The sequence below is a fragment of the Ambystoma mexicanum genome, chromosome 4q, assembly GCF_040938575.1.
Source record: "Ambystoma mexicanum isolate Mex_15411 chromosome 4q, UKY_AmexF1_1, whole genome shotgun sequence".
Lineage (NCBI taxonomy): Eukaryota > Metazoa > Chordata > Amphibia > Caudata > Ambystomatidae > Ambystoma > Ambystoma mexicanum.
Window position 1 is genome coordinate 641,985,199 of NC_090928.1, and position 22,352 is coordinate 642,007,550.

Consider the following 22,352-nt stretch of genomic DNA (forward strand, 5'->3'; position numbering starts at 1 on the left):
CCGCTAATTACGGGCCTGCCATTAGCAGGCCTGTAAATAGCACCTTCCCCATTCCCAAATGGGAATGGGGAATGGTTGGTGCAATGGGGATTTACCGGTCCCGCCAGGGTCGGACTAGACCGGTAAGTCCCCATTGCACCACACCGGACTCGGTCCTGTTATTGGTGGCAGTCATGGCGCAAAAAGCACCATGACTACCACCAATCTTGGAATGAGGCCTGACTCCCGCATTGGTCAGGCCTCTTCCAGCTCTAACAAGCTTTTTAAGATTTTAAGAGAGCTTAAAAAGCCCAATATTAAACACATAGGGTCTCATTACGAGGCTTGCGCTCACGGAATGAAGGGGGCCGGTACGGGACCGGCTCCCTTCATTCCGCCAGGGCTGATTACGAGGTTCCCTTTGCGGGACCCGGATCAGACGTCTGGTAAAACCAGACGTCTTTTCCGGGTCCCGCGAGGGGAAGAGGGAGGTAACAACGGGACTCATGTATATTCCCTCATTGACGCCCTGCTCGGGGTCGTTTCTGCCCGCTGCCTAGCCGTCTCCACTTCCACTTTCAGCTGTGCTCCAGTGACCTCAGCTGCTTTTCCCTCTGTGCCTTTGCCGCTATCAATTCCCCCCTGAGCATTGGCTTGAAGGCTTACCATCTTGTGTCTTCCCCCGTATACCCACTCCTATTGGACTCGTAAAAGCTTTTAATTTTCCCTTCTATCTCCTCCCTAATTACTGGGTCTCTAAGTAAGTACTTTGGGTATTTCCATCCCCAGACACCCCTTTCTCTGTTCTCTAGGTACATTTCAACGGATACGATCTTTTGGTCCGCTAATCCAATAGGGTCCGTCTGCACTTCCCTGATCCGTCCTACCAAACCAGTTGACACCCAGACACAATCGATTCTAGATTGTGATCCGTGAACTCCCGAGAGGAAAGTGTAGCCCTCCTCGTCCCCCCTCAGCTCCCTCCAGGCATCCCTCAGCCCCGCCATCTCGATCCTCCCCCTTAGTTCTGTCGACATCACTGCCCCCCCTCCCCTCCCAGAGCCTCCCATCCTGTCACACCCCCTGTCCCATACTATGTTTAGATCTCCCATCAGGATTATTGGACCCCTTGCATTGTCTTCCAATACCCCCAAGAAGCACCTCAGAAATTGCTCCTGGCCCGAGTTTTTGTTGCATACACTACCGCCATGGTGTAGGGAAGGTCCTGATGGGTCCCCCTTACAATGATATATCTGCCCTCTTTGTCTCGTAGAGTTTCAAGGACTCTGAAGTCCACTGTATTTTTGATGGCCAGTGCCACTCCTCCCGTTTTGTTCCTCGCCGAAGCATGCAGAATCTGGTCAAACCCCTGCAACCTTAATCGCCCCTGATCTTTATGCATGAGGTGTGTTTCTTGTAGTCCCAGAACATCCGGCCCCACTTTCCTCGTAAACTGTTCTAATTTTTTCCTCTATAGGGGAGCATTAAGTCCCCTGACGTTATGGGTCAGCCACTTGAATATATACTAATTTAACCATATCCCTCGTTGTCTGATGACCCCCACCTTCCCCCTTTTTTGAGATCTCCCCAACACACCTTTTGCTCAGTTATTTCTCCTTGCTCCCCCCTTTAGTGCCCCGTCTGTTGCCCCACCCCCCCACACCCCTCCTGATTCATCCAAACTCCCCCCTGTCCTCCCTCCCCTCCTCCCTCCCCTTCTTGAAGTACTTGCCCTTCCAGCTTCTCCTCCTCACCGTCTTCGGGCATTCCCGCCCTTTCCAATTCCAGGATGTTTGTCCCCTCTCCCCTGCCCTGATACCTCCTTCCGAGGCCCACCACCCCTGTGATATTGCTTGTTTAAGGGTTCTCTTGTTCCCCTGTTCTATCCGCCTCCACTGCGTCCTGTTCTATTTCCTTCTGGGGGGATATGCCCGCTCTCTCGCCTCTTCTCCTTTTTTCCCCCACTGTAGTCCATTCCCAGGGTCTTGGCCTAGAGTTTGTGGCCTTTGTTCCTGTTATTGTGGGCGCTTCTTCTAAATCCAGTTGCATAATGTCAGTTCCTTCTTGTACCGACGTGACTCACTTCTGACCCCCTTCCCAGTCAAACACTAAGCCGAACAGGAAGGTCCATTTGTATCGCACGCCTCGTTCGTTAAGTGCTTTTGTTACTGGAGCCATCTGTCTTCACTTTACGAACATACTATTGGCCAGGTCTTGGTGCTATTTGCTGCCCTTGGTACATGATAGGTTCCTGCTTCCTCGCTTCCCGGAGGACTTTTTCCTTTTGCACGTACCTGGTGAAGGCTGCAAGTACGTCCCTTGGTCTTGCTCCCAGGCCTTTAACCATCCTGCCTACTCTGTGGATGCGATCTAGCTCTACGGCATCTGGGGACTCTTCACCCAAAATTTCGGCGAAGATATTCTGAACTTCTCCCTTGAGTTCTCTGTCCGAGACCTATTCCGGAAGCATCTTCACTCTTATGTTGATCCTGCGGGATCTGTTTTCCATGTCCTCCATTTGAATTTCCAAATTCCGCGTAGCATTGTCAAGGCGCTCTACGGCCTCGCTGTTAGCCGTTGTCTCCTTATCCACCTCCCGCTTTCTAGAATATCGGTTAGTTCGCCCAGCTGCCTCATGTCTTGTCGAATTTCCCCCAGCGCTGAGGTTAGATTTGACCTTAATAGTTGAAATTGCTCTTGTAAAGTCTTGGCCAGGCTATCCTGTAATGCTAACATATCTACCCTGAAGTCTTCTCTTGACATGGGGGCAGAGGAGTCCGCGTGTTCCCGGGTGCTGGTTCCTGCCGTTCCTTCATGGCTCTGTTTGGGCAGGACCCTCACATCCTGCGCTGGCCAGATGTTTGGTAGGGTGCCGGGCACATCGACCGGGGCTTGTGTTGCCCTGCCCCCTTTCCCCTTATTTTTTTGAGACATGGTCCTTCGACTTCCGCTGGTATGCCCCTCTCAGCAGGTGTCTGAACTGCTCCCTGTCTTGCGCTCTCTTGCTTGATTTCGGGGCTCGTAGTGTGGTTTCCCAGCGAAGTCTCCCCGTCAGGTTACCCCCACTCCCCACCACCAGCAGCAGCGTGACTGGGCTTTTTCTATTGTTGTGGTTAGCCCTCCTGAACTGACCAGGTGCGCCTTAAGGTGAGTCACTGCAGGGTGTTTTTCTTGATGTTGTTTCTGTTAAGGTGGCCAGCAGTGTGAGGTGTGTGAGGTCGGGGGTCGGGCTAAGCGAGGGCCCCGGGAACAACGCACTTCTGCGGGCCTCTCCCTCTGTATACTGCATTATGTTGGTTTCCTACTGATGGGGGAAAGCAGCGGGCACGCAGGCTTCTTTCCGGGGTGGTATACACCTTTGTCTGCTTATGAGTTCCTTAACAGGCGGGTGTCATGCTGCAAAGGGTTGTGGTAGATTGCTACTTGCCGCAGGCTCTTATGGGGTCTTGGATCCCTTATGCAGTGCAGTTAAGCACGGCCCATTGGGTGGTAGCCCTGGAGTCTGTGGACATATGACCCAATCTGGGCCGGGGGGTGCGGGGTCAGACTCTCTGCGCTGCAGCCGGGTGGGGAGGGATAGACTGGGACGCAGGGCAGCCGGGATGTTCACTTACCATTGGTGATGTCATACTTGCAGCTGGCGATCCGGTCGCCTCTCCCTTTTATGGAGGGTGCACGCGAGCCGCCTCAGCTGTCACGTTGGAGGCTCTGCGGTCACGGGATGAAGGGACCGGGTCTGTCCGCCATCGAGGTCCATTTACGGAGCGTGTTTTTACCGGATGATGTTTGGCGCCCGGGACCTCTTGGTGCCCAGCACTGGTATGCGTACTGTGGGGTCCACCCGCCGCACCGGCATGTGCTGATGTTGGGCCTCGGGGGGGGTCACCATGCTGGGAGGTGACGCAGATGGCCTCGGTCTCCGTAGGTGGCACGCTGGCAACGGCTAATGCGGTGAGGCTGCAGGGGGTTCTGGACAGTGCCCGTGTCTATGGCCACTGTCACAAGGCTGGCGTTTCTTGTTGTGATCCCTGTCAGCTGTTTTGGGGCTCCCGAGCGGGATCTCTGCAGACTGGTTTTCCCTCATGAGTGTTTCGCCAAGGATGTTGCAGTTCCCCTGCGGCGGATGGGCATCTAGTCTGTTGGGCACTGTCGCAGCTGAAGCGACCGGAGATACACTGCTCCGCCCTCCTCGATTGAGGCCTGCCGCTCCGCCTGCCGCTCAGCATTTCCCTGGCTCACGGGGGCCACTACGGTCTTACGGTGCTCCTTGGGGTGTCTTCAGCGCTGCTTCTCCATGCGGTGGGGTGTGGGTCGCAGGGCCTTCCCACCCCCTCTCTGAGGCGCCAGGAGGGGTTCTTTTCAGAGCCCTTTCTCTGCTTTCTGCTCCCACGGTGGGTGCCCCCCTCTATGGGGGTAATTCCGATGTCAGATATTAGCCTGCTGGCGGGGTGGTGGGCCCTTTATTGCCGCGGGGGTCTGGAGAGAACATCCTTCATAATAGAGGGCAGTCCTTAGCAGGCTTTTCAAAACCAGCAGCAGACCGGATTTGATCTTTTTTAACCAAAAGAAACGCCAGAGTTTTTAGCAAGTCTTTTAAAGCCTCATCTGTTGAGCTTATGGATGGTGTTCCTCAGGGTTCTTGACTGTCCCCCACTCTGTTTAATATTTTTACAAAACCCTAGTTTCAGTTTTTGGACGGCAAGAATGTTTTGTACACAAACTACGCTGATGACACTCAAATACTTTTACAGCTCACGGGTGATTATGATACTGACACTGCCAGAATTAACAATATCTTTGATATTGTTCAATGCTGGAGGGGTCATAATGAGTTAGCCCACAGCAAAACTAAGACAGAACTTTTGTTGGTCGGTGCTAGCCAAAGGTTAGACAAACTGCCCACGCTATGTAAGAATTTCACCATTGCAGGTTTTAATATTGGCTTCTTGCCTAAAGTGAAGACTCTTGGCGTATACTTGGATTCTACTTTATCGATGGATGCCCAAGTGAATGCTGTCATTGCCTCCTCTGCATTCCACCTTATGCGTTTACGATGAATTAGAACATATGTTTACGATGCTAACTGCACAACACTTGCCAGGACAATTATTGGTGCCAACATTGATTATAAAATAATAATAATTTAGCATTTATATAGCTCTTTGAACCCCCAGCCCACGGTGTGTTATCGAGCTCGGAAGGATGAAAGGCTGAGTTTGACCCTGCTGGGATTCGAACCTGCGTTAGCAGGCTCTGCACGGATGTCAAAGCGGGCTATTATTGTGGCAGTATGTTTGTTGGCACAGCACAGAGGAACATGTCTAAACTACAGGTGGTGCAGACCCATGCTGTAAGGATTGTAACACGCCTCAAGCGTGGAGAGCATGTTACAACAGCTCGTAGGGCATTACACTGGCAGCAAGTTAAAGAACGCTTACAGTTCAGGATTTTGACTATTTCTCACAAATGCCTCTTCGGGAAAGGTCCTGTATATCTCAAACAATGCGCTTGTGCCCTTAAACCAGTGCACATTTTGGACAGTCCCTCTGACAAAATTGCAGAGGGCTGCTAAACGCTTGTTTGATTTTATTGCCCCCCAACTTTGGAATGGACGGTCTCTATTTTTTAAGATTGGTTATCTCTCTTTTGTCTTTTAAAAAAACATGAAAGACCTTTTATTTTACTTGGGTCCTTCCTCTCCGGACCTACTTGATGAAGGTCTTTATCATGTTTTACTCTGATGGTTTTACTTGATTTGACGTTTCTTACTTGTTTTTAGCTTGCTGGATTTTATCGTTGTCTGATTTTTAGTTGATATTGCTTGTATTGTTCTCTTATTGTTTTTTTAATCTATTTTCTGTCATTGTTTTATACCTTTTATTTTGTATGTATTCTTGCGCCCGTTTGCCATGGGCGTAAGGCGCATTATATATATTAAAATAAATAAATAAATAAATACATATGAGCACCAGCCAGGTGTCAGAGCGACCCGAGTTACCAAATCTGCACTCTTGTTTATGTTGGAAGCACTCCTAGCAACACTAGACAGCAAGCCTACATCAATCCAATGTTACTAGACCTACCCATTGCTTTTTGTTAAACATCACACAGTGTGTGACCAAGATAGCAACTGCGTAGCAGCATGGATCTGCAGCACCCACCCAACCCTAATTTCCGATACTATTCATATCCATCAGTGCATGGAACTCCAGGTATGACCAGGTTCACTCTTACTGTATTGCTGACCACCCTACACCTCAAGGCGAGTTGGCAGTGGCACTGTATTTTACTTTTAACTTGTCCCTGCCGGATCCGGTGTGAGGGCACACGGGAATTGCTATATGGGCCCTAGCCTGATTTTAGCACAGCACAAAAGTCACAGCTCATGCCATGACCACTTGAACAGGGACGGTGGGATTCTGCAGGAGAGAGGAGGCCTGAGCCCTTTCAGTGCCCTGCATTGTGCTGTGGCACCAGCCCCTCAAACTCCTCCACCACAGCAAGCATCAGAAAAATACTGCTGCCGCATCAAGCACAGGCCGCATTTGTGCTATAAAGAGTACTGTGCAGTTGCTAGTGTAGTGGGTTCCATGCGATTTCCACAAAGTCATTTACCTCGTTGTAATTTACTTCGTGGACATTATTTTGACAGTTTACATCGAAATTTATTGTTTTATGGGGGCGCCGCTCCAAACGCCCCTTCACCCTTCACTACAACCCTCACCCCAACCCTTGACCAACCCCCTTAACTCCTTAACCACAAATAAATACATTTCGATGTAAACTGTTGAAGTAAATTCCACAAAGTAAATTACCACTAAGTAATTTACTTTGTGGAAACAACACGAGACTGTGTAGTGCACTGGAAGCATATTCTCTGCACCTGTGACTAATCTACATAATCGGCTGATTGTATACAGCGCACATGTAGTGTTTGCCAGCACAGCAAACCTCCATTGCAGATGGGAGATTAATATCAAGGTGGCCCTCCATCCAGTGCAATAGTGTTGATGGCTGACACAACAGGATGTCCTCTGCCACCCCTTCTGCTTGCTCTACCAATGGAGCCGACATACTACATGTGCCATCAGGGGAGTTGCTAGGTCTGGAAAAGACCAGGGGCTTAGCTGATGTCGGAACTGTTGGGACTGGGGGCTAGCTAGTTCGGAACTGTTGGGACTGGGGGCTAGCTAGTCTTTTGGCTGTAGCTGCTGAGATTCTATCCAGGGCTACAACCAAAAGATCAGGGGCTATAGCCCCCTTAGCCCCCCCCTAGCAACGCCCCTGTGTGCCATCATTGTATGCAGCTGATGGTTTGTTATATGCTGAGCAGCCAGCAGGCCCTGTGACCTTGATGCTTGAAGCTTTTCAACAGTTTGCCCAAGAATATGGACTAAACCTTAACTGTTCTAATTCCACATGTTGCTTGTTGCTGGACTGCGCCAACACGACCCCGTTGCGCTACTGCAGCTCTAATGACTGTAAAATATTTAGGAGTGTGGCTGGATGTGGAATATGGAATAATGTCTGGGGATAATGTTGAAATGGGCTTCTCGAACTTATCTAAATATGTGGATTGGCGGTCAGTCGTGGGTGAAGTAGAATCTCTGAAAGGGTTAAGTTACACAGACTATTGCCCTTGTTTCAGAATATGCTCACACCTCTCCCCAGAACTCTTTAGATTGTTTGCGTGCGCATCTGTTCTGTGGAACTGAACCCGCCCGCTTTACTATGATAGTGGCGGCTTGGGGCTTCCTGATTTCATTTAATATCATCCGGCTACACATGTTCAATTTGTAGTGACATCGTGGTGGGGTGAAACTGAATGAGCTATTCTTGATGGAATGATCAGGCCTAGTTGGTTACTTGATAGTCTGTGGTCAGGTAGCACTGCAGCTGCAGTACGACCTGCTCCCACCAGCAAAGGAAGGCATTTTCTGTGCTTCCACCATACGCTTTGTTGTGGGGGCAATCCTCTCTTTAAAGGCCCACTAGGTGTATCTGGTAGAGGGGCTTGGGCCAACAAGGAGAGTGCAAATCAGTAGGTCTTTACGATGATAGCAAGGGGTTTTCGGGCGTTTTTGTGTTGGCTTTTAAATGTGCAACATCACATCCTACCCCCTCAACACCACCAAGATGACCCCTTCCCCACCCCCACCGTCTCCCTCTGGGTTTTATATTAGACTGGGGGTTTCACCCCCATAAACCCTCCCTTTCTCCACCCACCACCTTCCCAGCACAACATACACCGAATCCGCACACATACGCTCGCAAAAACACTCACACAGGCACACACACAGACACTTACCTGATAGCCTGTCGGCCCCTGCACGCACTTGCGTGCGGCAGGGGCTGACAGATCGATTTAGAATGACCGCTCTGTCAAGTCACAGTGCGGTCATTCTAAATTATCTTTGTCTATCTCGGTCCAGACTAAGGACCACCGCCGCATGTGAAAGAAGTTTCCATGAACGCTGAACTGAAATAGATTAACTATATGTTTTCACATAGGGTGTATTTGATATGATATATGATATGGCATTCATAACGCACCTATACACAAGTGCTTCAAGGCGTGATGAGTCAAGGGAGGGGAACAGAGGGAGGACGGACAACGAGCCTACCAGGCCAGGTGTCATTCAGATCGCGCAAGTGTATGGGAATGGGGCAGGGACAGTGCAGTACTAGATGATAACAATAAGTAACGGCCAACATGTGACAAGTGCATGGGTAAGTGCGGACATCAGGTGTCAGGTGATGGTAGGGGGACTCTAGGGATACAGAAACAGTCCCCAAGTGCGGAGGTTGCCAGGTGGGCAGTGCAGGTGTGAGACACTGGCGGGGTAGGGACCTGGGCCCGAGATCAGAGGGTTTCCAGGTAGCCAGTGCAGTTCAGGTTACAGCCAGGAGGTCAACAGAAGAGAGGAGGAGAAAAAGCAGAAGCAAAGAGAAAGGTTTTGAGGTGTTTCCGGAACCGGAGATGGTTCTCCTCAAGTTTAAGGGAGGCAGGGAGGCTGTTCCAGAGGGAGGCACCAGCCAAAGAAAGAGATCTACCACCAACTCGTTGCTTGGAGAAGCGACTGACCCTGAGGTAGTTGGAGGCGGATGAGCGAAGAGCTTGAGAAGGAAGATATTTAGGAAGAGAGAGTTGGAGCCAGTGCAGAGATTTCAGTCCTGAGGAGATATGATCCCTGGGCTTGAGGCCAAGGACAAGTCTTGCAGTCCTGTTCTGGATAGGTTGCAGAGGGCGGAGAGTAGAAGCAAGCAGATTTAGAAAGAGGCTGTTGCAATAGTACAGCCTAGAGAGAACCAGAGCTCTGGAGACAGTGAGCTTCTGGTGGAAGGAAGGGAAAGGAAGAATACCTTTGAGGATGTGCAGCTGGTACTGTGACTTCTTAGAGATATCAGAGATGTGAGGAGAGAAGGAGAGTGTGGAGTCAAAGATGACCCCAAGCTTTTTAGCCTTGCAGGTGGGAGCAGGAAGAGGGCCAAGAGAGGCAGGCCAGAGAGCTACAGGGAAGGAGGGAACGGGTGTGCCGATGAGGAGAATCTCAGTCTTACTGGCATTAAGGCAGAGGTCATTGGCGGCACACCACTCCTGGATAACAGACAGACAGTCAGAGATGTGGGAAGGAGAGAAGGAGGCCGAGGGTAGCCTGAAAATGAGCTGGGTGTCATCCGCATAGCACTGAAAGTTGGGGCAGAGAGAGGCGATGCGGTGGGCAAGGAGTGCCAGGTATTGGTTGAACAGCCAGGGAGAGAAGTTAGACCCCTGGGGGACACCACAAGTAGAGAAAAAGATAGTGGAGAGGAAGGACCCAAGCTGGACCTGGGAGGGTCTGTCAGAGAGGAAAGAAGTCAGCCATGGCAGAGCCTGACCAGTGATACCCAGGTTATCACGGAGACGGTTGAGCAGGATGGCATGGTTGATCGTGTCAAAGGCAGAAGAGAGATCAAGCAAGATGAGGACGCAAGGGGTGTTAGAGTCAAGGTTGGGGAACAGGTCTTCACGGGTGTTCAGGAGAGCCATTTCTGTGCTTATGGAAGCTCTGAAGCCAGACTGATGGTCATGAAGACAACCAACAGATTCAGTGTGGAGATTAAGCTGGGAGATGGCCAGTTTCTCCAGGAGCTTTCCCAGGAAGGGAGTAATGGAGATTGGGTGATAGTTAGCCGGGCAGGAGGGGTCGGCAGAGGGTTTCTTAAGAAGAGGGTCACAAGGGAGTGCTTCAGTGGGGTTGGGAAGACTCCAGTGGCGAAGGAGTGATTGCAGAAATCATCCAGGGCAGGAGCAAGGGAGTCAATGTGGTCCTTGATAGTTTTGGAGGAACAGGGGTGAACCTGTTTCAACAAGACTTTCATAGATTGGACTTCTTTAGAAACCTCGTCAGCAGAGAAAAGGGGAAAGGCAGAAAAAGAGGGAGGACAGGTGGCTGCAGAAGGGCCAGAGGAAAAGCAGGGAGTAGGGGGAGGGAGGTGATAGGAGAAGAGTGAGGACAGGATGTCCTGAGTTTTAGAGATGAAGTGAGAAGCCAGTGCTGTGCAGAGGGCCTGGGAAGGGACAGGAGAGGTAGAGACTGCGGCAGGATTGGCCAGCTCTTTGCAGATTTTAAAGAGTTCAGCCTAGTTGTTAGATGCCGCAGAGACACAGGCTTGGATATGAGCTCTCTTCTTGGTTAGGACAGAAAGCCGGTATTGCCTTTGCAACAGGCGGCAGGCCAGTTTGTCAGAGGATGAACATGAAGCACAGCATTTCCTCTCAGCAACCCTGCACTTGCGTTTTAGGATGACGAGGTCTGAGTCATACCAGGAGTTGCATTTGGCTTTGGGCTTTGGGCTTCAGGCGGATTCCCATGACAGGGGCGAGGATATCAAGAGCATCAGATATAGCAAAGTGGAGCATGGAGAGGGCTGTGTCAGGGTGAGAGTCAGCCAAAGGGGGAGTGGGTAAGATGGTGGCGGCGAAAGCCTCAGCTGACACACGCTTCATGGGTCGGCTGACCGAGAAGGTGGGTGGCAGTGATGGAAGTGGCTTGGCCTGAGGGGTAGGGAGGGTGAGGTGTGAGGAGAGGAGAAAGTGATCACTCCAGGAGAGAGGAGTGGTGAGAGGGACAGAGAGGGGAAGGTCTGAGGAGATCAGAACATCAAGAGTGTGCCCTGCAGAGTGAGTCGGGCCAGAGGGGAGAATAGTGAGAGAGAGTTGTAGAGGTCGCGAAAGAGAGGGAGGACAGGGGGCATCCAAGTGGATGTTGAAGTCTCCAAGAAGGAGTTGAGTGGTTGAGGCCAGGAGTGAGGAGGAGAGGTCCACCCACTCAGAGAGGAAGGATGAAATCGAACTAGGTGACCGATAGATAGTAGCCACAGTAAAGAAATGGCTAGGGGAGAGAGAGAGCCTGCAGACAAGGCATTCAAAAGAGGAGTAGGCCTGCGTAGGAGTGACAGAGGCAGGAATCCACTCGGGGAAGATCAGGGCTACACCCCCACCTGGGTGGTTGGCCCTGGGTGCGGAGAGGATCTTGTAGCTGTCAAGTAGGAGCGTATCAAAGCTTGTGACAGAGCTGGTCGTGAACCATGTCTTGGTGATATCGAGGATGTCATGGTCAAGTTCTTCCAGAAGGCGGCAGATATCAGAGGAGTGTCTTGACAGCAGAGTGAAAGTTTAGAGTGGCAATATGGAGAAGTTTGCCATCCTTGAAGGACTTCTGGGGCGGGGTACAGATCAGAGGTATGCTCTGCAGAGGTGTATAAGGAGCCATAGAGGGGGCAGAGAGGGAAGGGGAATGCAAGGTAGCCAAGGAGGAGGCAGAAGGGGGAGGCAAGTATCACTCATTTATTGCGAGTGCAAAAATACTGAATGCAAACATTTCTCTTTTTTCCTGTTTTTCTCAGTAGGGGGTGGGCAAGGATAATTAATTATGTTATTGGGTTTTGGGGGTGGCTGCGGTGGGTCTCCCCTGAAAATAACTGAAAAAATCAAAGAAAAAGAATTTGGCATTTTTGCTTTCGATATTTTTTATTCGCAGTGATCACATAGATCCGTATTTAACTTCAACCTAATGGCTCGTTGTCCAAGATGCAAATGTCGTGTGGCAACTTTTTAAATATGTGGTTTGTGCCTCTGATACAGGACCGGTGGAGAAAGGTGGTAGACTATTTAAAACAAGTAACTGAGTGGGAAGTGGCATTGTCGCCTTTGGTTTGCTTATTAGGCAAACTATCCACATGATAGGGCATAATAACGTATAAGCGTATGGCATTGGTCCTTGTGCCGATGAAGCAATGCTTTGCTCGGCACTGGAATAGTTCCACTACTCCCACTTTTTCGAGGTTTGGTTAAAGGACTTCATCAACTGGGCTACTTCAGAAACGGATGTGTGTAGAGTCAGAACTGGAACAGTGGTCACTGACACCTTCTATTCAGTACCTAACTGAAGCTCAACCCTATAAAGACTGGATTAATTCTTCTAGGAAACAGCACCAAGCATGCACAGGTCTGGAATGTACTATCTGATACGAACCTTGATGGATGCACGCCTCAGCTGTCCCCCAGTGCAAAATCTCTCTGCTTTACTATTGTCTGTGAACTTCTGGTCAAAACACACATCGCCAAGAAGACCCATGCAGCATGTTGCTCTTCGACAAAGTTAAACCTTTCATCCATGCCCCGAATTTCAGGACGGTGACAACACCCTACTCACAGGAGTCCCAGATGCCACCTTGACCCCTCTAAAAGCCATCCAGCATGCTGCAGCAGGACTCACCACAGGACTAAGAAAACTCAGGCACATCACTCCCATCTTCAAGGAGCTGCACTGGCTACCCCTTCAAGAATGCATCATGTTCAAGATTGCTTGATGGATTTGTGTCGTAACACTTACATTAAGGGATGTCAGTAGTTTGGTCTTTCTTTAACCAGGTAATTCGCAGACACCCATGATTGTACTGACAGGAAAACGTGTTGACTTTTCCTATGGTTGGAGTGACATGTGTTGTCCAACTTGAAGACAATCTGCATGTCATCCACATAGCTGTAAAATTCAACTCCAAGAATGCTAGAATATCATGTAGGGGTTTCACATACAAATCAAACAGAATCGGGGAGATGCATGCTGGCTGTGGAATACCATAATTTAAAGAGACTGTTTTGGATACCGATTGCCCAGTTTAACACTAGTTCTGTTGTTCAGAAAGATTGCTTTATGGTTCTATGTGATTCCATCGAGAATTTTTCATCATGGAATAATTCATCTAATTAATTCTTTTACCTAGGACATTTTGCCGCAAATGTTTGCGAGGGAAGACCCAACCCGCGACTCCCCAAACCCCCTACGGTTATTATTACCCTAACCCACCCCTACATACATTTGCGGCAAAATTTGATGGAAGAAAATTAGATGAATTCCCCCACAATGGAAAATCCAGCAATGGAATCTTCCTATTCATTGCTATACAGCTGGTGGCCATCTCAGAGGTGCCTGTTATTTGTTGAAAGCGAATGGAGAAGGATTGCATGTTCTAAAGTATCAAAAGGCACTGACAAAACTAGAAGCATCAAAAGGGTAGGGAAATCTTGGTCCATGATGTGCAGCACAGAAACCTTTGTATCAAAGAGGCCCATTTATGTTCCTCTTCTATGGCAAAATCCCGACTGTCACAAGCAAAATATCACTCTTCTTGCCAGAGAAACCCATTATCTCCGGAGACCAATGCAGCACCGGAAACCACAACATAGGCTGGAAAGAAAGAACTGCAAGATGGAAAACACAGGAAACAGGCCTTTTTCTGCTGTGGGCCCAGTCTCTCGAACATGTCACTAACTCAGTTAAGACTGATCTCCTATTCCCGACACTTCTCTTGAAGACCCTACTCTTCAAAGAACATCTCGCCAATCAGTGATCGCTCCACTCAACTCTACTCTCCCTTCTGGAGTTCCCTGCTCCCCCTACCCAACCTAGCTTCTCTGCTACCCCTGCACCCTGAGGTAACCCTAGGGTGCATCCCTTTTGTACAACGCTCTGCTGGTTCCCCAGCTAGGTTTGCTCTTAATGCATCCCATGCATACAATATTGGACAATTATTTTATTGTAAGTCAACCACCCTTGTGACCTCACCACCCTCCACCACCTCCCCCGAATCATAGACATAAAATCTGTGATAATATGGTTTGTTAACAATCTATTGTGATTCTTTGTATGTCTTGTTTGTTATTTCAGATTTTGGCTTCATACCTTTTTATTTAATTATGTTGGGTGCATACAGAGTGTTTGTGGGATTGATTGCTTGGGGATTTTCATTCCTATGTTATTTGAAGTATGCTACTCAAAAGGCTATAATGCTCAAGGGGTACAAAAGTATTGCCCTGAAATGGATTGCCTCTGCCTCACAAAGCAGGGAATCATAAGCAAGATCTGGAAACCTTCTATCAATGGCATCACTGAACACATTTTGAGTACTCCAAGGTCCTGTTTTGTCTTCCTAGCTGTTCAATACTAACATAAACTGCTTGCAAATATCATTGCTTCTCCCTCCTTCTCCTTCCAAATGTACACCAATGATAAACCAATTGCCTTCAAGCTCAAGGGTTATTCGATTAAGACCCAAATTATCTCTGCATGCATATCTCACATCCTTGATTGGATGATTGATAGAAGGCTGTCTTTGAATGTTTCTAAATCAGAAATTATATTCTTAGGATGAAATATCTGTTTTTCTCTTTGTTTCCAATATGGGTCTTCTCCAGCTCTTGTAAGTGATGCAAAGAACCTCAGAATCATCTTTGGCGGTGTGAGGAACCTCAGGGCATCCTCACTTCTTTCTCTCCATCATCCTCTACTCAGGTGGACAGCGAAGTGCCATCGCTCTTGGATCCTAAACCTGGAGGTGGAGATGCGAGGGAGGATCACCTATGTAGAGGAGACTTGGGGAGTGGCAGGGGGATGACCTTGGGTGAGACACGTTATCCCCCATTCCCATTCTAAGATGAAACCTTGCTCCCATCTGAATTTGTGGGATATTGCTATCCTTTTTGCTCTGCCCAGAAAAACACCAAAAGGCATTCTAAATATGGAAATATTAGAAGGAGGACGAAGAAGGGGAGGTCTGCAGGCGAGACAGAGTGTCCCCCTTTCTCTTATGTGAACCAATCTCTCCCTTCCTTTAGGGACTATTGCAAACCATCTCCTCTTATTTCCCCTCATTTAACCCACTATAGTACTGGGATGAGGAAGCGGCGACTAGGAGCAGGGAACACTAGTAACTAGTAAAATACCGGCACCGTCTTGGTGGAAAGGGGAATTACCGCCCTATTCCAAGGTTGGCGGGGCGGTAATTCCCCCTTCCACCATTGCCATTCCCCATTCCCATATTTGCCCCATAGGGCTCTATGGGAATGGGAAAGGCGCTAATTACGGTACCGCAAATTGCGATACCGTAATTAGCTCCCTGGTCCCTTTGTGGGTTGGATTTTTAATGCCTGCAAAAAGCAGGCGTTACATTCCCCAACCCGCAAAGGGACCTCGTAGTAAGGTGGTAAGGATTTACCGGTACCGGTAAAATACCGGTACCGGTAAACCCTTACCGCCATCCGTGTAATGAGGCCCATTGTGACAAGCCCAAAGAATGGCAAAGGAAAGAACACATTGGGCCTCATTACAAGTTTGGAGATAGCCATGCCTGTAATATATGGTAGCGATACCGGTGCCATTGTTGCCTTACCACCATACTTGTAATGAGGCCAATTGATTGTGGCAAAGCCAAGAGGCTGACAAGGAGAAACCAACTGAGCGTGAACCATCACACAGGTTCATATACAGAAGAACCTTATGGGCACGGCAGCCTAGGATTCCTGGTTGCATGACCTGTAATGGGTGGACCATGCAGTCTGACAGCTGCGCCTAGACCTGGGGAACCCCACTTGTGAAAGCCAAAGAGGTTGCTGAAATGAAACAGGAAAAAGCAATCTGATTGAACTGTTAATGAACCAGAAGGAGCGTAGAAATGGTCTGGAGCTGTTTTTGTGCATTGAAAGATTGAGGAGAATAAATACAAATGAACTGTCTTGAACTTGGGGAAGGAAACACCGAGGTTTTGTGGAACTGTTGTGAACTTGGGGAAGGAAACCCCAAGGTTTTGTGGAACTGTCTTGAACTTGGGGAAGGTAACCCTGAGACTTTGTGGAACTATCTTGAACTTGGGGAAGGAAACCCCCAGGATTTGTGGAACTGATTGAACTTGGGGAAGGGAAGCTAAAAGTAAGCAAGGAGCTGGAAGAAGCTCAGAGCTTTCTTTGGAACACTCATTACAAGTCCGGCGGTAGCCGTGCGGGTAAATCCAGCAGGCTGCCGCCGGACTTGCAAATTTTTCTGGCACCTAGCTTCACGGAAACACTGGGGCGGGTCAGGCTCCAGAAAACAATGAATCCCCATTCCCATTGAATCTGCTAGGACTCAATGGGAATGGGGATGACGGTAGCACTGGCACTGTTAAGAACGGTGCCGACGCGTCCGTGAAAGTCTGCGGGCGGGTGTTGTCCCGCCCGCAGACTCGGATTGTGCCGGTCTGGTAACAACGGTGCCGATAGGCTTACCGGCATGTTACCGGACCGGCACACCCGTAATGAGGCCCTATTTCTTTTATTGCTGACATCCCTACACATTGTTTAGCTTTAGTCGTGAGGGCAAGTATAGGTTTTGGACACAGACAGACATTTAAGTTGAACTTTGTATTCCACCGAATTTAGTTTCTTCAGAAGAAGGCTTCAAGACAAATCCTTGGCCTGAAACCAAGAGACCACATCACGGCACCTTTGAGATCCTACCACTAGCTCTCAATGAGTCAGTGAATTGATGTCAAAACCCCTCTTTTTTACAATGAGCCTTCTGGGGAAAAAAGGTCCACCCTACTGTAGACAAAAACATACAACAATACTTACCTTTAAGAAACCTTAGATTGGACAGTGCAATGAAAATCATCCCCACTTCCTTCATGAAAAAGAGTGTTGGTGGAAGTGGTTGTCCTTTAATACAGGCCTCTGAAACAACCTTGCCCACCCTATGTGGTGCACAGAGAATCACTTCAGGTTCAGGAAACAATTGAAAATGTACCTCTTCCACACAAGCTTGTGCTCAATAGTTCAAGGAACACCCCCGACTTTTTATGTGTTTTCTATTTACTGGGAGCTTGCATCTGTTCCTGGCTAAGGACAATTATTACAATTCTCTGAACCTCGCTCCGTTCTTCGTGTTAAGGCTACAGCTCACCAACCTTGCGCAGACCCCCGTGACACGGCATAGATTGTTCATTTCCGGGTGCTCGTCCCTTCAGTGGTAGACCTTTGTGATTTACTGGATTCCCTATGCATTTATGGATTTATTGCACTCATTACTAGCCCCTCGCCTACATGTCTTCGTAACTCTATGCTCTTCCCCCTGCCCACCCCCCCCTTCACTTTAGCATTGGCCTGATCCGGAATGCACCAAGGACTGCGAATGATCAGTTAATTCGTCATATACCCGCTTCTTCCCTTTGGCCCACTCCTTTGTACCCCCTCACTTATTCTGCTGTTTGGCCCCTTGCCATTACCTTCATTGCCAAACCGCTCCTTGGGGCACCATGAAGCGGATGCTTTTCCCAATGGTGCCTTACGACTCAACGATAAGTAAATACATATCAGTTCAAGAAATATAGAAAGTTCTGAATGAAGAAGAGAAAGACAAAGAATAACGAGAGTGTCTTAGCAAACACCACTATTTGCAAAATAAGGTCCTAATATCCCCAAGCAGGATCAACTACATAATTTATAATTAGAGCCTTATTAAAAAGGTTTATTTTTGTGCGAATTGAAGACAAGCGGATAATTGCCCATAAAATGACTGCATAAATCTTTAATAAGTGAAGGATCTGGTAATGAACTGGCATGAAAGAGGACTTAGCCAGCCAGAGGCAAATGCTTAGTGAGCAGGATAAAGCTACTCTCAAACTTAGTCACTTCTCTGAAGAAAGGTTCCTCCGGCCTGTGATCGCTCATGCCCCCAGATTTGTGGAAAAAGTCCCCTAGGAGTAGCAAGTTGGCAGTTATGATGTGTAGGACGAGGAGCGTGCCTGAGGTACGGTAACCTTCAGGTACTAACGGGACTCTGCGAGTCTGACAGGGCCATAGTTTCCCCACAGCAAACAAGTGGCAATGGCGGCTTGCTGCGCAGCTCCTTCTCAGAAGGGGATTGCAGCCGCCATTGCTGTATTAAGTGCATCAGGAAGGAATATAACGATGAGGAGACACACGTGGGAAAGGAAGCAGAAAGAAGGCCTGCTAGAAGGGAAGCTTCAGCAGGTGTGCAGGGGACATTGTTGGCCTGTGAGTTTCTCGGGCAGTCAAAAGGTCTGGAGTGAATACATACGTGTGGAAAGTTGGAAATAGGAGGAGCAGAGGAGGCCACCGACAGCGGCAAGCATCCAAGCATGCTCAAAGGGCACTGTGACTAGATTAAAAGGGAAAGCATAAGCACGGATGGAGGAAGGGAGTACCAATCGAGGGAGAAAGGGGTGACAGTAAGGAAGAGCAGATCAAATTCTGCTAAGAAGTGGAAGAGAAGCGCAAAGGGAAGTCTGGTGTTCGGGAAGGAGGTTAGTGGGATGTATTACAGGGGAGGGTTGATGGGGTAGTGGAAAGGGTGAGGAGACAGTGGGGGGAGAGTCAGATGCGATGATGGGGTGGCAGATGAAACGGGTGTGAACAGCACAAGGACGGATGGGGTTTCTTTGGTAGGCAGGCAGGAGGGCCAAGGGGAAAACAGGTGGCAGATGTAAGGGAAGCGCTAAAGTGCTTATTACCAGGATTGCTATGTGGTGCGCTAGCACACATCGTGACGTAGCTCGTCACTGCGTGATAGAATAAATACGGCCCCACGCCCGACATGAAGTCAGTCACGAGTGGTGGAGGCCGGTGAAGTCATTTGATATGATATGGCATTTATAACGCGCCTATACACAAGTGTTTCTGTGTCTGTTGCTTCTTTTCCTGCACCCTGCACAGCGTGGCCTGCCCACGCTGCCCCATCCTGCCGTGTTCAACGGAGAACACAACAATGCTGACAAAGGTCTCATGCATTCAAGTCCGTTGACTTGCAACCTATGTGGCTGCCACAAGCACCACTGCGGTGCGCTCGTTCCCGTGACACTCCTGTGCTACGCACTTCAGAAGCACATCGTGCAAGCCTCGGAAGGACGGTGATCCATTTTCCATCTTTGCTGTCCCGCTGGTAAGAGACCCCCAGAGTCATCCTCGCCACACTGTTGCTCACCACCTGGTGTGAGGCAGCCATTGCCTCAATTTTCTGACACTCTGCTTAGCAGACAGCTTACATTTGACTAGGCTGAGGGGCCTATCCTTGCATGAGGAGTCTGTGTCTCCGTTTTCCACAGCCACAATTGGGTGCGGCTCACCCCAGAGAGTGCTTGTGCGCCCACACGCTGGATTCTGACCACATCTTATTATCTCCCATGATCTACATAACGCGGAAGGGTTGCGGCTCCATGGATGTGCTTGTGTGCCCTCCCAATAAGGTGTGGGGAAGACAGTCTCTGACCTTGTGCACTCTCACACACAGCCAACATGTCAGGGGAGGATGATGGTGCGCCAGCGCCAACTAGGGGCAGAACATCCTGGCCACAGTGCTCCTTGGCCCGAATCAGTGAATTTGATGTTGACGGATCCCCGGCCAGCCTAGGACCACACTGGGAGCGCTAGTGTGAACACCAGGAAATTTATTTTGATGCGACCGGAGAGCAGGAAGACAAAGCAAAACAGTCCACACTGATTTACTCAGCTGGCCCAACCAGCCACAAAATATTAAAAACGCTGTGCCAGACAGATGGGTCGTATGTTTCTGCCATTGCTGCCTTAACAGAGTATTTTGCTCCTATGGTCAACATTGACTATGAAAAATTCATAATGAGGTCCACACTACAGAAAAGTGAGGAAAGTATTGATGCATTCTATGGGCGTCTATGGCAACGAAGAGAAACAAGTGAGTCTAAAAATAATCTTTGGGTGTTACTCAGTCAAGCTATGCTGACAAATCCTTTGCAAACCGGCGATCACATTAACTAGGAGCATAGAATTGGGGCGCTCCCACGAGTTAGCCGAAGTTTGAGCATCTAGAATGGAGTCTGCACTAAAGTCTGTGAAGCTGGAAGAAGTCTGTGCAGTGGAAAAACGCCCACAAAGGCGATCTGGTAGCAGAATTAACAGGCAAAAGAGAGAACCATGGAGCAACCCTGCGCCACTTCCCTGCCAACAATGTGGATACGACCTCTCTCACCTAAAGGAGTGCCCGACAGAGGGATATACGCGTAGCAGATGGGGCACAAAAAAACAATTTGCGCATGTCCACAGGGCCCCAGCTCAACTCCATCCAACGCAATCCGCAACCATTGCACCAGCAGAAGATGCAGAAGCAACTCAGGTGAGGACAAATATATGTTCTTCATTTCCGCGATAATGAGCATCAGCATGAAAAAGAGAAATGTCAGCCAAGATGTTCTGTGACCATATTGAACACCACCACACCTGTGCTCATAGATACAGGGGCATCTGTGAATGTAATGGCGGAATCACATTATCAGTAACTGCGAGACCCTCCACCACTTCAAAACAAAAGTGTACAGATCTTCACATTCGGGAGTCATTCTGCGTTACCTCTAGAATGAGTGTTTATAATACCAGTGCGACATGCGAACACGACAATCGAAGCACGGTTCTTTGTGTCCAAGATAGGTGAACAGACCCTGTTAGGATGCACGGTGGAAGAGGCCCTCAAGTTGGTCCAGTTCGCACACTGAGTATTTGTGGAGGATGTAGAAGCCCTAGTGGACAGAGTCAAGGATGGCTTTGTGGGCATTGGGCACGTGGTGGGGGATCTGGTGCACCTTCATAGAGATGAAACAGTTTAACCCATGGCGCTAAAACACAGGAGAGTACCTTTCCATTTACGAGAATGGGTGAAAAAGGAGATTTGAAATCACATAGAACTGGATACCATAGAACCAGTCGAAGGGCCCACACTGTGGAAGTCCCCAATCGTAATCGCACAGAAACTCAAGCAGCCTGACTGCGTACGAATATGTGTGGATAGGAGAATCCCGAACAAAGCGATCAAAAGAGAGCGCCTCATAACGCCAACGATCGATGAAATTGTAGCCTATCTGGAAGGCGCCACCTATTTTTCTATGTTGGATTTGAGAGCCGGTTATCACCAGCTAGTGCTACATGAAGATTCAAGTTACATAACAACCTTCACTACTCATATCAGTCTGTACCAGTATAAAAGTCTAAATTTCGGAATCTCGTCAGCGGCCGAAGTATTCCAGAACACTGTTTCAGAGGCCCTGGTAGGATTACAAGGCACACTAAACGTTAGTGATGACATCCTCGTCTTTGCCAAGTCTGAGAGTGAGAACCTACAATGCCTGGGGGCGATACTGGAAAGAATCTGCTCACTCGGATTGAATCTCCACTGTAAGAAATGCAAATTCTTAAAGAGGAGAATTGAGTTTTCGGGATTTATTTTTCAAGGGGGCAGGATGTCAGCAGATCCCACTAAAGTTACAGACATTCATAAGAGAGAGCCAGGAACGGTGTCTGAGGTCAGAAGCTTTTTAGGAATGGTTACGTATTGCGGCCGCTTGATTAAGAACCTAGCGCCCATCTCAGAGGTGCCTCACAAAGAAGTCCACACCATGTGGCAATGGATCCCATTAGAACAGAAGGCATACGAGGAAGTCAAGGAATCCCTGTCTGCCGACTGCACTTTGGCCTTCTTTGATCCAAACAGAAGCACACAAATTGTGGTGGACGCTAGCCCCTTCGTGCTAGGAGCCATACTCACACAAGTGGATAAGAATGGAGACACCAGACCTGTAGCATACGTGAGTTGTGCACTGTCATCAACTGAGCAACGATATTCTCAGATAGAGAGGGATGCCTTGGCAGTACTCTGGGACTGCCGCCACTTCCATATATACATCTACGGAAAGCCTGTTATATGGACCGCAAGCCGTTACTCCCAATCATGGTCTGCGGCTTTGCAAAACCCCAACCGCGCATAGAAAGATGTCTCTTGGCGCTAAAGGACTACAGAATTTGAACCCAATTAACTGACCCGGGGTCAACTACGTCGCAGACTATTTGTCCAGGCACCCGACCAGAGGGGCGGATGACAAGAAGGAGGATGTTTTGGAGACCGAAGAATTTGTGAGGTTGGTGACCGCTGTTGTGATACTCGATGGAGATTGACGAGTTTAAAGAAGCATCTACTAGCGATAGCCACTTCCAGTTTTTAAAAGACACCATGCTAACGGGACAGTGGAAGACCGCT